Genomic DNA, 17,604 nt, shown 5'->3' on the forward strand with positions numbered 1-17,604 from the left:
ATGATACATACCTCGATATGTAGGCCACGATACGATACATACCTCGATACATAAGACACGATATGATACATGCCTCAATACACAGGCCACGATACGATACATACCTCGATATGTAGGCCACGATACGATACATACCTCGATACATAGGACACGATATGATACATATGACACGATACGATACATACCTCACTACACATGCCACGATACGATACAGACCTCGATACATAGAACATGATATAATACATATCTTGATACTTGATACTTTCGATTTGATATGATATATTTTAAGTCTGTTAAATCACTTCCTGTGCAAATTTCATATGAAACACAAACATTTTAATTATCAAAACAGTGAAAATGTCAAATGTGCTGCATAAATGAGTTTCCTTCCTCTTAACAAGCAGCAAAACTGTAGCTCTGTAGTAAAATAATTTAGTAAAATACACCAAAAAAATACTCCATACATTAAGCGATACCATATTTTGATATTTTTACACACCCCTATACTACACTATTTTTCGATACATGATACAATGTTGTTTTCTCATTAAAAACATGCCCAAAGTTGTGTTTTATTTAATTCATTAATGTTTAACACACACAGTTTTAGTTCCTCTCTCAAACAGAAAACACTTCTGGTATAATGTGGGAATACAGGAAGTGCTCCACTGTGTATTTTACTTCATGCCACTTCGCTAGAATCATTTGAATAATTTCTTCACTGGAATCGCCTGTCTGTACTGAAAAAAAGGTAAAAGGTGACTTGAAAACTACCGCTTCATGACATGACAAGTTGGAACAGAGCATTTTGAGCTTCGGAGGTGTAGACAGACTAACAATAAAGGGTTACTCAAGCATGTGTGAATGAAACAAAACGCAACTCCAGGTACGTTTGTGAATGAGGTAAGAGCATTAGAACATGGCTAAATGCTCACAGGAGTCAGTTTTCCGTAATATATAGGACGTTGAAGCCCAGTAGACAGTACATATACAATGCATGTTTACAATCTATGTATTTTTATTACTTGTTATTCTTATTTACTTCTTCTTCCTCATTATTTATAAAGTGGTATTACCGATAAGTCTTTATTGTCTAACTTAGCGCGCTCCGGTTTCATTCATGGGTGTGTCATCTTCTATCTCCTAAAGGCATTTTCAAACAGTGATTTCCTGAACACGCAAAGGGAAGATCGGACGAATGACAGAAAGAGACAGAGAGACGGAGGAAGAGTAAGAGAGCGAGAGGGGGAGCAGGTGAACTCAACACACAAGAGCAGATAAGGACAAGAAGGAAGGAGCTATGTCTTTATTACTAAAACTGAATTGAAATTGGACATAATGAGAAAGATGGAAAAGCATTTTGAGAATATATTTGAGGAAACAAGCCCACCGTGTTAAGAAGAGGAACTCAACGCACTCTGGAGGCTGCCACAAGACATCAGGTAAGATTTGTACGTACTTTTTGCTTTGGTTATTAATAATTTTACAAACAATTAAGTTATACACAGGGGATTACCAGTGACCTAAATACTTTACAATGCTCAGTAAATGTTTTGCAAGAGAAAGAAGTAGCCAAATACAAATGTTAACACTGATAGACATTAAACTGGGCAATAAAAATACTTTAAAGGGTCCATATTATGCTATTTTCTGGTTTATGTTATAATGTTTCCTCACCAAAAATATACCTGGAGTTTTGTTTGGTTTCATTCACACATATTTAACTCACAAACCCTTCATATTTAGGCTGAGTTCTTCTCTCAAACTGAAAAAGCTCTTTTCCATCTTGTGATGTCATGTGGTAATACAGGAAGTGCTCCACTGTGTTTCTAAACTCCACACATCTTCACTAGAATCATTTGAATGATTTCAGCCAATTTCTTCGGTTAACTTGACAGCTACTACGACATGACATCACAAGTTGGAACAGAGCGTTTTGAGCTTTAGAGATGTAGACAGACCAATAATAAAAGTTTGCTCAAACGTGTAAATGAAACAAAACAAACTCCAGGTATGTTTTTGATGAGGTAACAACATTATAACACAGATCAAAGCTCACAAGAGTTCATTTTTAGATATATAATATACAAAATTTAAGGACCATTCTGTCCACAACTTTGCGCAATATTGCAGCATGTTCTTTCAAGGAATGAACTGTTTATTCAGACTCATATGAAACAAGAAATATGCCCACCAAACAATGACTTTGTAAAGATTATTTTTTTTATTTATTTTTTTATTTTAAGGTGCACTATGTAACATTTCTAGTGGGGATATGCTGTTAACTGCTTGTGTCCATGGAGATGCCACTGCTTTAGATCTATCTTGTGTTTATTTAATTTACAGATGTTTTTTTTATAACCATAATACCTTCTTAAACCTTCTGCTTTCTTTGAGTGGGCTTGCCTCTCCACTGATCTGACCTATAACTTGGCCTAATAGTACCTGCTTGTCTTCATGGAGATGCTATTACTTTGGCTCTATCTTGCATTTATTTAATTTACAGATGTTATTTACAGCCTTAATACTTTTGAAAACCTTATGCTTTCTTTGAGTGGGCTTGCCTCTCCATTGATCTGACTTATAACTTGCTCTAATTGTGCCATCTGCTTGTCTCCACTGAAATAAATATTTATTTTTATAAAAGTTTAATTCTTAAACCCTCCACTAGAGAAGTTACAAACAAAAATCATTTAACAAAAACACATGTAAGAATTTAAGATTTTGTTTAAAAAAAAAAAAAAAAAATCACTTTTTATTCCAGTTTTGACCTTTTTTAGATTAAAAATTGTACTTCCTGATTAGAAATGATGACATCTCATTAAGAGATTCCATAACTTTTACCTAGCAACCACTGTAAATCGCTTCCTGATTGGTGTAAAACCATAATTTATATTCATATTTTTTTAGACCGTCAAATTAGAGCATAATATAAACATCTCTTAGACACTTTATGTATAGGCTGACCTGTGTTTCCAACCGTTTACAATGGGAATGTGACTAACGACAATACCTGGAGTTTACGTAGCCTTAAGGTGCAGAGATACTGTTTCAGATGCCTGCACCATTACAACCATTTATCAACAAGCCTATAGGTCTGACAGCTTTCACACACTCTGTTTAGTTTAGTTAGTTGTGGGAAAAAAAAAAACATGGAAAAAGCAGAAAATTATGTTTAAACTATCTAAGAACCATTTGGCGTGATCTATGTTTAAAGGTGCATTGTGTAACTTTACGTGAAATGCTTTTCTTCATGGAGATGTTATTGCTTTGCCTGGAATGCAAACCTTTCAATCTTCATGGAGACCAAACCAAACCAAGTTACAAGTCAAATCTGCGGAGAGGCGATCGCGCTCACGGTCAGAATGTATTTTTGAGCTCTATAATCACCTGTAATTGAGTGAATGCAAGGTGGAGCTATTTAATGTCATACTGTGGAATATTCCAGCTAAAGCAATGACATATCCACAGAAACAACCAAAATGTTACACAATCCACCTTTAAACTGAAAGAGCCTGTGTAAATGAATGTATAAGCAGCTGAGTAGTTCTTAGATTGTCTAGTGTAAACATCTGTAACCAAAGCGAAAGTTGTTTAAAATAGGTCAGAAAATATGTCCTCGAAGTAAAAGGAGTGATAATTGGATCTTTTATGCAGGCAAATCCTACCAGTAAAACCACATTGTTAGTCACGCCCTATTGTATTAAAGACTCTGATTAAAGGTTCTATTACACAAAATGGACTCTTGTGAGCTTTAAGTCATGTGATAATGTTGTTACCTCCTCAAAAACATACTGGAGTTATTATTAGTCCTTTTATTATTACTATCCAAAGCTCAAAATGCTCTGTTCCCAGCTTGTGAACAGAGCATTTTGAGTGGTAGTTTTCAAGTTAATAGCTGCATTTTACATTTAGTTCAGTAGTGACGGGCTATTCCAGAATCCGTGCATCATTTGTTCATTCGTTTTTCAATGTAAAACCAAAAATAAGAAAATGAAAATAACAACTGTCTTCTTTATTAATTGTCTACAAAATCAAAATGAAAAAACAGATAACGATTAGTATTATTCAGTTTTTGATTTTGTGTTTAAATGAATAATGGAAAAAAGGGATAACAGCCATTTCCTGTTTCTGTGGAGTAACTCAGCAAAACAGGTTAAAGAGTGAACACTTAACGGGACTATAGCACATGTCGGGACGAACAACTGAGGCGGGATAGGACCCACAATTAATCCCAGATCGTGTGAGAGAAATCGAGAAGAGGATATCTCAACTATTCATAATGAAACAGGAGACCTTTATGTATTGGGCAGTGGAACCTCAGTCCCACAGTTTATAGCTCCAATCGATCTTTATGGTAAATAGTATTAACTGCACTGTGTTTGCAACATTCAAAATGTGTAGAGAAGAGCAGACAGAAGGGCGCAAAGCAACCAAAGACAGAGAGTGATACTGATAATTTGATGTCACTCATGTGTTGTACAAGTTAAGTGGCAGGCTTTGGGTGGTAGTGAGGAATCTCGCCCATCCCTAAAGACACATATTATGCCGAATGGGGGAATGACCATTTCTGAGCTTACATCATTTATCATTGTTCTCTTACAAATACGAGACCAACACACAAAAGGGCTGGAGGAATCGTATCTCCTGAGTTTCCTTATTCACACTTGGTTTCAGAATAACTCTCTTGCGCTACGTAAAAAGTCCATTGCCGAGTTGTTAAGTCCTCAGGTGAACAATTACAGTCACCAGATGAATTTTCCCCAGTGATGCGACTATATGTTATAGATAGAAACAGTGGTTGTCTGAGAGCTAGTGCATAAGCCCGAATTAAAAATATGGAGAGAAGAGACGGCGCACAGACCTCCAAAAACTCACGGCTCCAACATACTCTTCTGTTCAGCTTTATAACTGACAACACCAATGAGCAACCTACAAATTGCTGCATGTAAACCTAACGTCACTGTCACGCATCATACGTCTATCACATACTAGTGAGCCATAAACCAGAGAGGACGATGTATACAACGTGATCGTAGAATGAGCAATATTCCTAAACATCTGAGCCGAATAATATCAGTGGCGATCTAGACTCCGAGATGTATACCAACGTACGGAGATCACACAAAACTGCATGTAATCAACTGGAGAAGAGTGAAAATGAAGAACGTACGGAGATATGGGGACCCGCCTCACATGTCCACTCCCCCCCGACACCTTCCCAAGGAGCGCATCTCTACAACCACTCAGTATTCTATGAGAGAGATATTTTTATTAAAGACTTATTAAACTGTTTAATCAAATATCACACTATACAGAAACGCTAAAAGTAAGAGCGTATTACTCTTATACTAACTCCCATCTGATTTACAATTTATTCTTCCTATTCGATATGAGTATATTAACAAATATGTGCCTACCAAGACACCATTTGACGAAACCAGCCAGCGAGCTTACTCTTTCGCACTTCAAGAGTTTGTTGACATCCCGCTATAACCCCCAGCTTTCCTCTTAGTCTGTTCGATGAATGTTGGTTTGTCGAGGTACTGGCCTGTGATGTAGTGTATTCGCACTATTTTCGAGCAGTATGATACGTCCGGGATCTGACAGGGCTGGTATCTGAAGAAGCTACGCCATGTAATTGATGCTAGTAGAGACGTGCCGACGAGATTCCAGCACCTGCCTCTCTCTCTTCCTAGGAGCAGAGAATCGCTGATGCGAGGGAGGAAGCACGAGGATACTGGCAGTGACATCACGCACACGGGCGTGGAAAACACATCAGTGATATAAACAGATGATCATAATTGGGCTCCATGCCTATATATTGTAGAAGTCGTTCAGCAGGAAGTTATTCCATATCACTAAGCTCAAGATCACCTAGTGAGTGGTGTCGCATCTGGGTCTTCAGTGTACAGTGTGGGTCTGTGGTTCAGGTATCGCGCACAGAGAGCATTATTCTGTCTTCATACAGTCAGAGAGCAGTCGCAATTGCAAGTGAGACGTAATTCCCCATGGAGAGCAGCTCTATACAGTATGTAAGCGTAGGAGGTATGTTGGATTTGGGCAGTTAAGAGCGAGTAGTGACTGAGAGATGTTGTAGTTCCTGCAGAGCTATAAACGTAATGAGCTTTCGAGCGTAACTTTCGGACGTCACGTCGTCGTATAAGACTAATAGATACAGATACTTAGCTTGTAAAGAGGTGATGACTGTTTAAATGAAACATCTAATAGTACACGACAAGCATGCACTAGAGTGATATAGAGTAGTGCTATCTTGCTCAGTGTGTGATAACTCATTTCCTTACCTTCTTGTTGTTCGTTCTACGCTCTTTCGCTCTTCAATCACAAAGTTGGTCGCGGTGTGGACTGCGTCGGTGCATACTGTCACTGCTAGTGACTCACCACTACTGCACGCCCGAACGTGGCACGCGCTCTCTGTTTGTGACTCACCACTGTAGTCCAATAGTGTATCATCACTGTTGGGACGGAATGCTGTTAGAGTCGACGTAGTGGAGTTACACACGCAGCTCGTGTCCTCTCCGTTATTTCTTGGCGAGGAGCGCCCACTACGCTCATGAAGGACATCGACAACCACTCGCAGAGATAATTGTTTGAAGACTCTAGATATATCCATCACAGAGGGCGGGTCGCGACTCTCTGTCGAGTATCAAAAAACACACTCTTGTGAGTTATATCACACATAGACATAACATCTCAGTTCACCCTCTAACATTAGCATCCTATCAAATAACACAATCAAAAAAAGTAAAGGGTTAACAGATGCACTATGTAACTTTTGGTCATTGGTCTGTCACTTGCTTGTTTCTGTGTATACTATATCATGTTCTACCTTACATACTGTATATTCAATTACAGGTGGTTTTATAGCTTAAAAATACCTAGAAAAACAAACATTATGACTGTGAACGGGGTCACCTCTCCACAGATCTGAACCATAACTTGGTCAGGTTTAGTCTCCATGAAGATAGAAAGGTTTAATGCAGGGGTGTCAAACTCATTTTGGTCCGGGGGCTGTATCCAGCCTACTTTGATCCAAAGGGGCCAGAAAAAATATATGTACCCCAAAAATAGCAATAAGTTCAAAATATTTGTGCAGAGAAACACTATTACAAATTTTTTTTTCTTAATTGATGAACTCTTTCTTACAAAATATTATAATATCGTGAAACAACCCGAAACTTTAAGAAACATGCAATTTCAACACAATGTTTTTAACATGAACTTGTATGTAAATAGGAATAAGTACATCTTTGTTGTAAAATCCTGCACTCGGCTCCACTTTCTCATGTTGTTTGATGAGGGTGTCACGGTCAACAGTCAAAACGATCGTCCTTTAAGAGCGTTTTGAAAGAGACAAGTCTTCATTTGTGCTGTTCTGGTGGGAGGGGCCACGTACAGAGACGCTGGAGACACTGCTGTGATAAACACCACAGAAAATTAACTATATTTTAATAGAAAATATAATATTTTAGTAGAAAATCAGTCGATTGCCGAATAAAAGGCCTTGGAGGGCCGGATCTGGCCCCTGGGCCGTATGTTTTGACCCCTGGTTTAATGCCATACTGTGAAAACATTCCAGACAAAGCAATACAAAGCAACATCTCCAGGGAAAGAAGCATTTGAATGGGCTCTCCACCAGAAAAGTTACAAAATGCACCTTTAATGACAAGCTTCAAGTGCAGCGGAGAGAAAGTATGTTTTTGTTGGCATTGGCACATGATTGTAGGATTTTGGAAATTTGATATTTAAGTTAGTGTTCATAGAAATGCAGTACAAGTTGGAGCTAAAATACTGCAAGTATTACAAATGTATTTATTTACTTTCTAACTGCATGTCCCGCCGGGAGGAGGCCCCGGGGAAGACCCAGGACACGCTGGAGGGACTATGTCTCTCGGCTGGCCTGGGAACGCCTCGGGGTCCCCCTGGAGGAGCTGGAGGACGTGTCTGGGGTGAAGGAAGTCTGGGAGTCCCTGCTTAGGCTGCTCCCCCGCGACCCGGCCCCGGATAAGCGGACGAAAAATGGATGGATGGATGGATACTTTCTAACTTCTGGTGGTTTGCACAGTTTCCAAGCAGAAGGTCAGAGGGTCCATTCCCACTCAGACCAAGTTTTGCCATTGTGTCCTTAGGCAAGACACTTCACTAACCTTGCCTAATATGAAAGTGATATGCATCAGTCTGACCCAGGGCAGGGGCAAAATCTGAAATAATAATAATTTTCACAATAAAAGTGGGTTCGGGGGTTATACAAAGATCTTCTCAATACCAAAATGGAACAGAACTTGTGTGATAACGAACATTTTTTTGGTTCAGATTTGGTCCTCTCTCTAAACCCAGGCTGGTTTTGACTAGAAAGCTCCAGCAAAAGCAAAAAACAAAAGTATTATTTTTCTGAAATAAGATAATTAATTTCTCAGGTTGCAAGATTAAAGGTTGTAAAGTTACACTGTATTTCATTTGAAGAAAGCTTTTGTAGTTGATCTTTTCTTAACTTTTACCAAATTAAAATGTGGAAAGTGAAAAATTAAAAACCCACACTATAATTATGAGGAAATGATGAACTTTTCATGTTCACTAGCCACTGTTTTTTAAGAATATCTGTCAAAAAATTATAACTACAATATTCAGAAGCTAATAAATCGATCTGATTTTTGTGTGTTTTCATCGCAAACAGAAATCTGATCATTAAAAATACCTTGTGACATGTGTCAGTAAATCAGTTGATTTTTAGAGTACAGTGATCCCTCGTTTATCACAGGAGTTATGTTCTAAAAAATAACCCGTGATAGGTGAAATCCGTAAAGTAGTCAACTTTATATTTTACAATTATTGTATCTGTTTTAATGCTGTAAAACCCCTCAGCACACACTTTAGACACTTTTTTCAGACAGGACAGTTACAACACTTTTTACACCCTTCTTAAAACTTATTGCTGTTGTCGTCCTTATGTTATTTTCGTCCTTCTTTATGTAACGAATCAAAGACTCATTTATTCCTTAATGGAGCCCTACAGAGAACGGGCCCATTTTCTGGAGACCCGTGCAGTACGACACCGCAGTACGACACGCAGTACGACACCGTACGACACCGCAGTAGTACGTACACACCGCAGTACGACACCGCAGTACGACACCGCAGTACGACACCGCATGTGCCCGTTAACCCGAGATTATATCAAACTTTTGCACTGCTTATACCACGGACTGAACCAAGACTAAACCAGGACTAACCCAGAACTAATCTAGAACTGATTCCAAGACTGAAGAGGAGGAATAAACTAGGACTAAAGTAGCAGTAAACCAGGACTAACCCAGGACTAATATAGAACTGATTCCAGGACTGAAGAGGAGGAATAAACCAGGACTAAAGTAGCAGTAAACCAGGACTAAACCAGGACTAAACCAGAACTGAAACAGGACTCACTGTTGGGATGGGCTTGGAGGTGACTGCAGGAGCAAAGGACCGAGGGAGAGCTCCACAGCTCAAGGAGGTAAATGCGGCAATTGCCCGACCGACACCCTGCTCGGGGTTCTTTCTCTTAAGTCCAAGATTAGTCCCGGTTTAGACCTGGTTTAGTCCTGACCCACCCGTGTGTAATTACTACCTGCCTGTAATATGCAATATGCGTTCATATGCTTTAAAAAAACACATGCAAAATTGCACTAAAAAATAATCGACAAAAGGTGAACCGCGATATAGCGAGGGACGACTGTAACTGTTGTATTTGGATGACAAAATACAATGAATTTTGATTGATATATTGATATTTAGATCACCATGTTATCTTTTACTGCAGTGGAAATGCTGTATTTGCCTCACAACATGTTCAGTTAGTTTCCGTTTGCTCCACACGCTAAGTCACTCTCCCTTTAGAGCGCTATAACAACGAAATTGGTGTCCATTGCTGGTGTCCACTGGGCTAATCAAACTACTGCCCATTACATCAGGCTTGGGAAGTTGTAGTGTGTTATGTTTCCTGTTTTTGTATATTGATGGAATTTTTAACATGTAGTTTGTGTAGGTCTTAGACACAATCGTACTACTAACCACAAGGAGAGTTTAAAGAGAGCATAGAAGAGTTCTCTAGATTACTCAAACATGCATGGATGACATCTAAAACCACTTCAGGCATGTTTTGCTGAGGAAGAATAGAAGAATACATTCTAATTTTACATTGCACTTGCTGATATCTGTCTTCTGGCCAGCTAGGGAGGCTGGAGATATGGAGGGATGGAGGGCACCAGGGAAGTTTTTTTTGTTGTTGTTTTTTTGTTGTTGTTGAAGCATAATTTTAAAGGTGCACTGCGTAACTCTTCTGGTCTTCCCCCTGCTTGTCGCCATGTAGATGTTATTGCTTTGCCTGGAATGTTGCTCAGTATAGCATTAAACATTCATCTATCATTTATTTAATTATGGATCTTTTAATTGAAAAAAAAAAAAAGAACATACCAGTGATGTCTCCGTGGAGATAGCAGTAACATCTGCATAGACACAAACAGCTGCTTTTTCAGGTTTACCTTGTGCACATAAAGTCATTTTTGGACTTGGATTCAAACAATAAATGTGTTGTGAAAGATAGGCCACAGCTGATGCTCCAGGTGCTGCCGTCTCTGCTCGGTTCACTGTTGTGTGTTAGATCAGGTGCCCAGTCAAAATGATTAAACGGACATCAGCACAGCTCAACAGGGAGGAGGACAAGTATGCATCAGGGGTGAAGAATTAGTGTTATCACAGGAGAAACAAATACTGACAGCTCTGATAAATAGACTCAAAGACACTCTCAATAGAGACGTCTCATTTGTATTTGTACTTATTTATTTATTAAAGGGACAATGCATATTAAAAGACAAGGTAATGTAAGTGACAAACATGTACTTGCAAATATGCAGGATTGTAGCCAAAGCTCATTTCCTTCCTTAGTCCCTGCTGGACCAAGGCCACATCAGCTGCACACTTCATAAAACATGACAAAAGCCTAGAACACCCACTCCCACATACCTCTCACTCATACACGGTAAAACACATTAATAATAATAATAATAATAATAATAATAATAATAATAATAATAATGATGATAATAATAATAATAATAATAATAATAATAAATGTATGTATGTAACTTGTATAGCGCTTTTCAAGATACCCAAAGACGCTTTACATGGGAAGACAAACAATGACAAACAAGAGAAAAAGACTGTTAATGAAAGTTTTTTTTTAAAGAGATGTTTTTCAGGGCTTTTTTAAATATGGGGAGTGTGGATGAGTCTCTGATGTGTTTGGGGAGGGAGTTCCAGAGGGTGGGAGCAGCGGTGGAGAAGGCCCTGTCCCCCCAGGTCTTATGTTTCGTCCTGTTGGGGGAGACAGGAGGTTGGCGTCAGCAAATCGGAGGACACGGGTCGGGGTGTGGTGGTGGAGGAGTTCAGAGAGGCAGGTGGGGGCCAGGTTGTGGAGGGACTTGTAGACAGTGGTGAGAAGTTTGAATTGGATGCTCTGGGGGATGGGGAGCCGGTGGAGATCTCTGAGAACACGGGTGATGTGTTCACGGGAGGAGGTGCGGGTGAGGATGCGGGCAGCGGAGTTCTGTATGTACTGGAGTCTACTGAGGAGTTTGGAGGGTGAACCGTAGAGCAGGCTACGGCAACAGGCTTCATCCAACAATAGGATTAAAATATAAACTATTAAAATATTCTGATGGGTTCTGGTAGTGGCTGTTTTGGATTTGACCAAGGTATATGTCAAAATGGCAAATGTCCAGACCAATCTCATGCAACAAGTACATTTGACTTTTGTTCATTTAGACATTTTAAGTCTCTCTAATCTCAAATCTTTAAGTGACATCATTTTTGTTTTGTTTTTTTTGTCACAGACTATATTAGTGTAAATGTGGCAAACACAATGGCTAGTACTCATACTTCATAGCAAGAGGGTTGTGAGTTTAATTTCCAGGATGCTCAGGCCTTTCTGTGCAGAGTTTGAGATGTTTCTCCGTGTGTCTGGGTGGGTTTCCTCTGAGCACTTTGGTTGATGCTCAGGTTTAGTCTTCCCTCCCTTTGCTATTTGTCCTAAGTCACTCCCCGTTCAAAGCACTCACCACACAATCATCGTGTGTCTGATGAAACTGCTGCACATCGCATCAGGTTTGTCAAGTTGCTGTGTGCAATTTTGTATCATGTTTTTGTATATTTGTGGAAAATTGTCATGTGGGAGCTTATGGACAGAATCTTAGAGCTAACAGTAAAGACGGTTTGAATAGGGCCTGGGAGAGATTGCTAGATTACTCAAACATGCATGGAAGGCATTTAAAACCTCTTCAGGCTTTTGAAGAGGGAACAACATTATATCAACATTATATCATGGTAGAAGCTAAAAAAACAAAAAGAAAAAAAAAGATCTATTTAGCATAATAAATCCTCTTTAAAGATACATTGTGTAATTTTTCAGCTTTTCTCTGTGGAGATGTTATTGCTTTGTCTGGAATGTTTCATAGTATGATATTTAACCTTTCTATCTTCACAGAGACCAAAGCAGACCAAGTTACAGGTCAGGTCTGTGGAGAGGCGACCCCACTCACAATCAGAATGTCTGTTTTTCTAGGGATTTTTAAGCTCTAAAACCACCTGTAACTGAATAAATGTAAAGTAGAGCTGTTTAATGTCACACTGTGGAACATTCGGTAGAGCAATGATATATCTATAGAAACAAGCAGGTAACGAACCCCCAACCAAAAAGTTACAGTTATAGTGCACATTTAATAGGCCAATATTAGGCTTATGTATTACCATGGGTGGAGACAAGGGGGCACCAAAAACACTGAAGAATTGCGTGTCTACCCATACTGATGTTCTAGTGGCTTTAGTGGACTTCATATTTGGACAACTTCTTCCGTCTTTGTCAAACAGTCTATAAAACAGGCTTTGTATCGACTTTACTGGGCCGGGCATTAACTCAAACATCATGTCCTTCCAACCATTTCATAAAGATCTGGGCTTGGTTTGAACACTGATCCAGACTATGATTTGTGGAACTGGCTGTCAGGGTTTGAGCGTTCCCAGGAGGAGGTGGGTTTCTGTAAGTCTCACCTGCTTTTCCAGCGCTGAGGCAAATAAACTTTTTTTTTCTTCTCTTTTTCTCTGTCAATGTGCCAAGTCTTTACAAGGCACACTCCTGGCTTCTGCTCCCTGGGCCTGCATGGGTAAATACTGTTTTTTATGCATGGCTTTATTCCAGAGGTGGGTAATGCTCAACTTACATTTACTTGAGTAACTTTTGAAATTAACTCATCACTCATCACTCAACTCATATTTTATTGAGGTAATATTACTGAATAACAGTTTTGGTGACTCTTTCCACTGTGACTTAGTCTCTAAGTGTCAGACACTTTTGAACATTTGTGTTTCCTTTAGATATGATTTAGTTTTTCAAATTTTTGGGGTTTATCTTTAAAGGTGCAATTTGTAACTTTTTGGCAGTGGCGTCACTTGGTTGTTTCTATGGAAATAGAAAGTTAAAACCTCACTTTGGAAGATTCTCTGTGGAAGAAGAGCCTCCTTTAAGCTAAATACGAGTCAGGTTTGTGGAGCCTGCTCAGAGTAACGTCTCCAAGGACTTCAGAGTTTTTATCTTGACTAAATGAAATGATTTGAACATTTGTGTTTCTTTGCATCGTTCCTTCAGATATGATTTACTTTTCAAATTTTTGTGGTTTAAAGATACAGTATGTAACTTTCTGGAGGTGGCACTTTACCTGGACGATTCCGTGAAATAGAAAGTTAAACTTTAGGACATTCTTCATGAAGACACATATGTTTAATGCCATACTGTGGAATATTAAATTCAAAGAAACAACATTTTACATGGAACCAGCAGGAAGAGGCATGCACAGAGGAAGGCACATGTTTTTCTAATTGCTTTAAGGCAAGAAAAACATGCTTTTCTTTTAGCCTATTTCTTGGCTAAAAGTTACACACTGTGGCTTTTAAAGAGATCAGATTTTGTACATTATTTTATTTTGCATCCTTCTAATTCAGCTTCAAATGATAAAAACACCCATTACTCTTACAGAGTAATGTGAGTAGTAATTCTCCCAAATACTTTTTTACTCTTGCATGGGTAATTTTTCTAATCACTACTTCATACTTTGACATTTAGTAATATTATTATGAAGTAACATTACTCTTACTTGAGTAAAATTTTTGGCTGTACTCCATCCGCTGCAGTTACATTCACAAACAGTTTATGCTAAAGTTACAGCTGATGTTGACACGTCCCATTGTACGAGCAGAATGCAGTGCCACTATAAACAAGACAGACGACTTTGGACCCAACTGCAAATAAAAAAGGAGTTAATGAAGTATAAATAAAGTGCTGCTTATGTGTTATTATACGGGGAGGTTTGGAGGAAGAGACAGGTGCAGAGAGGCAGGAGCCAACTAAAGTAATGGGCCTGGCAAAGTGAAGAGGAAAAAGTATGTCTCACTGTCCACACAGATGGACTGGTCCCAGTCCGAAAAGGTGTGAGAAATGGTAGAATGGGCTAGGTGCTTGTTTCACTCGTTTTAGTTCTGGATTTGGTCCTGGTTTGATTCTGGTTTAATCCTGGTTTGTTACTGGTTTTGTCCTGATTTAGTTCTGGTTTTGTCCTGGTTTAGTCCTGGTTTAGTTATGGGTTTGTCCTGGTTTAGTCCTGGTTTAAATCTGGGTTTGTCCTGGTTTGGTCCTGGTTTAGTCCTGGTTTAGTCCTGGGTTTGTCCTGGTTTGGTCCTGGTTTAGTCCTGGTTTAGTCCTGGGTTTGTCCTGGTTTGGTCCTGGTTTAATTCTGGGTTCGTCCTGGTTTACTCCTGGTTTGGTCCTGGTTTGGCCCTGGTTTGGTCCTGGTTTAGTTCTGGTTTGATCCTGGTTTAAGCCTGGTTTATTCCTGGTTTAGTTCTGGTTTGGTCCTGGTTTAGACCTCGTTCAGTCCTGGTTCTGTCCTGATTTAGTCTTGGTTTAGTCCTGGTCTAGTTCCAAATTCAGTCCTTGGTTAGTCCCAGTTTTAAAGTGGTGTGTGCAGGTTTGATTGCAGACCAATTATATTGACTGGATTCAGTTTAATTCGGCAACAAAACCATAGAAACACTTATTTACTGAATAGTTGCAGGTGAAATCCAAGCTTTGACCAGTGCAGTGCATTGTTGTGTCTTTGAGCAAGACACTTCACTCACCTTGTTTATGGACACCTCTGCTGCTGTGACACTGTTGCTCCATTCATTTCCCACCCATTTAAAAATACCATGTTGTTTGAGGCACATGTTGGAGTAAACCTTTATTATTAGTCTGTCTACATCTCCAAAGCTCCAAATGCTCTGTTCCACCTTGTGATGTCATCAAGTCGTAGTTTTCACCTTTTCAGCAGCTACTTTTTTACTTTTTGTTCAGTAGAGATTGGCAATCCCAGGTCTGAATTCCTCCAAATGATTCCAGTGAAGATGTATGGAGTTTAAAAACACAAGACAAAATAAAATCTAATTCAAAATACAGATTTGAAAAAGTGCATGTCATCATATACAAGCAAACAGGCGAACAATTCCAAGGAAGGGCACCTGGCACAAAATCTCCAGCACATCCCTTTGTAAGCAGACAGGGTGTATATTTTGCGGTGGTGGCCATGGAGATGAAAGATGAGGCAGATTTATCACCATTCCCAAACTGTAACCGCATTGTGCCATCATCTTAAAAATGGCTGACTCCACATTCCCACAGAAGCCCACACCTGCAGCGTCAGCACCAGCCGCACTTTACCACTTCTTTGGTGTTTGAACGCTTCTCAAATAATAAAATGTAAAATGTGCCAAGAAATATATTGTTTTCAACATTTGGCTATAGAGTTTTGGCTATAGATATCATGCTATTTTCTAATCTTTGTTTCTATTTAGTCTCCATGTCATAAACAGACCTGGAGTTGTGTTTTGTTTCATTCACACTCACGTTATCATACAAACCCTGTATATTTAGGCTGAGTTCTTCTCTCAAACTGAAAACACTCCACCTTGTGATGTCATGTGGTGATTGATACAGGACGTGCTCAACTGTCTTTTTAAACACCTTGACTAGAATAATTTGGATCATTTCAGACCTGAAGTTGCCCACCTCTACTAAACAAAGGGTAAAATGTAGCTGTTAACTTGTTAACACTTCACAACATCACAAGGTGGAACAGAGCATTCTGAGCTTTGGACATGTAGACACACTAATAATGCAGGATTCCTTAAACATGTGTGGAATATTTCTGATGAGGTAACAACATTTTAACATGACTTAAATCTCACAGGACTCAATTGTGTATATATATATAGAACCTTTAATGGTACCGTCTCAAAAACATAAAAGTGCAGTTATTTCTCACTTACTTAATACATTCAGAACAGCCAAATTTTCTCCACTCTCCAGAGGCCAGAGCGACGTTTTGCTATGTTGGTAACTCTAACCATAACCAGCATGCTAATATGCACTTCCTGATTATCAGACAATAAAATGATTTCTCTTTAGGTGCAGACAGAATGTGATGGACTCCTTTGACCTCAAGAGCAGCTTATACAATATGTCTGTACTGGAGAACTGGAGATCAATTTTGCCTAAATTCATGGCAAACAATTTGGATACTGGGCCTTAACTCCAGGTCCAACTAGCGCATAGTGTTCTTGTGTCAATGAGCATGAGTTTGATGATTGTCTGTGTCGCTTCTGTCAGTCTGGAGTATGGAGAGAATGAATCATGTACAAAATTGTAAAGTGATTTGCCTGTAATTAAGTTTTTAGTTTTTACTTAGGTAAAACTGCTAATGGTAAATATAAATGGCCACTGTGCTTTTCTTGTAAGTTTTAACCAGATACTTGTCTTTATGGAGATGTCATTACTTTGCCCATAATGTTCCACAGTGCAGCATTAAACGTTTATACTATCTTCACAGTGACACCACCGAGCCAAGTTACAAGTCAGAGCTGCAGAGAAGAAAGCCTACATTTGTAATTGATTAAATGCAAAAGAGTTAATGCCATACTCTGGGATCTATCATATGCATTCACTAATCACCTCTCTATGGAGACAAGCAGGAAAAGTTACATTGTGCATTTTGAATAAGTTAAGAAATGCACTTAATCTGTCCAAATGTCAGATTCCTCATTCAAGTTGTGTAGTTCTTGGGAAAGACCTTTTTATTCTTTTGTTTTAATGCTTCCTCGCGCCTTGTTTAGCCACTTATAATGCTTAAAATATATACATTTCTAGAGCAAGTCCTCACTCAAATCAAAAGGTATCAAAAACTGTATAATTTTTTGATATTGTACCAAAAAATATGTCATATGTTAGAATCCAGATTTGTTATACTGTGGTCCAAAGCAAGAAAAAGTATCTGATGAAGGCTTCCTTTGCCAAATGTTATTTAAGGGGGGGGGAGAGTGTGCTATGCATCTTTTCACTTTTATAGAAACCAGCTTTGACCAGCGCATACTGTTGTTATGTCCTTGAGCAAGACATTTCACTCACCTCGTTTATGAACACCCACGCTGCTGTTGTACCAATGCTTCAATCATTTTCCAGCCAGTAAA

At 39.0% G+C, this 17,604-nt stretch overlaps 1 protein-coding gene across 1 annotated transcript in view; it reads left to right on the forward strand.

Moving 5' to 3' along the window:
* Positions 1–813: 813 nt before the first annotated feature.
* The window catches only part of LOC110171013 (adhesion G-protein coupled receptor G2-like), a 61,590-nt gene continuing 44,799 nt past the window's right edge, over positions 814–17,604 (forward strand). Inside the window, exons 1-2 of the mRNA XM_055151253.1 lie at positions 814–886; positions 1,150–1,442. The gene's annotated coding sequence lies outside the window, so the exon portion shown is untranslated. The remainder of the gene's footprint in view (positions 887–1,149; positions 1,443–17,604) is intronic.

Source organism: Boleophthalmus pectinirostris, unplaced genomic scaffold (genome assembly GCF_026225935.1).
Source record: "Boleophthalmus pectinirostris isolate CB_2022bp ecotype Guang Dong unplaced genomic scaffold, ASM2622593v1 HiC_scaffold_15, whole genome shotgun sequence".
In the NCBI taxonomy this organism is placed as follows: domain Eukaryota; kingdom Metazoa; phylum Chordata; class Actinopteri; order Gobiiformes; family Gobiidae; genus Boleophthalmus; species Boleophthalmus pectinirostris.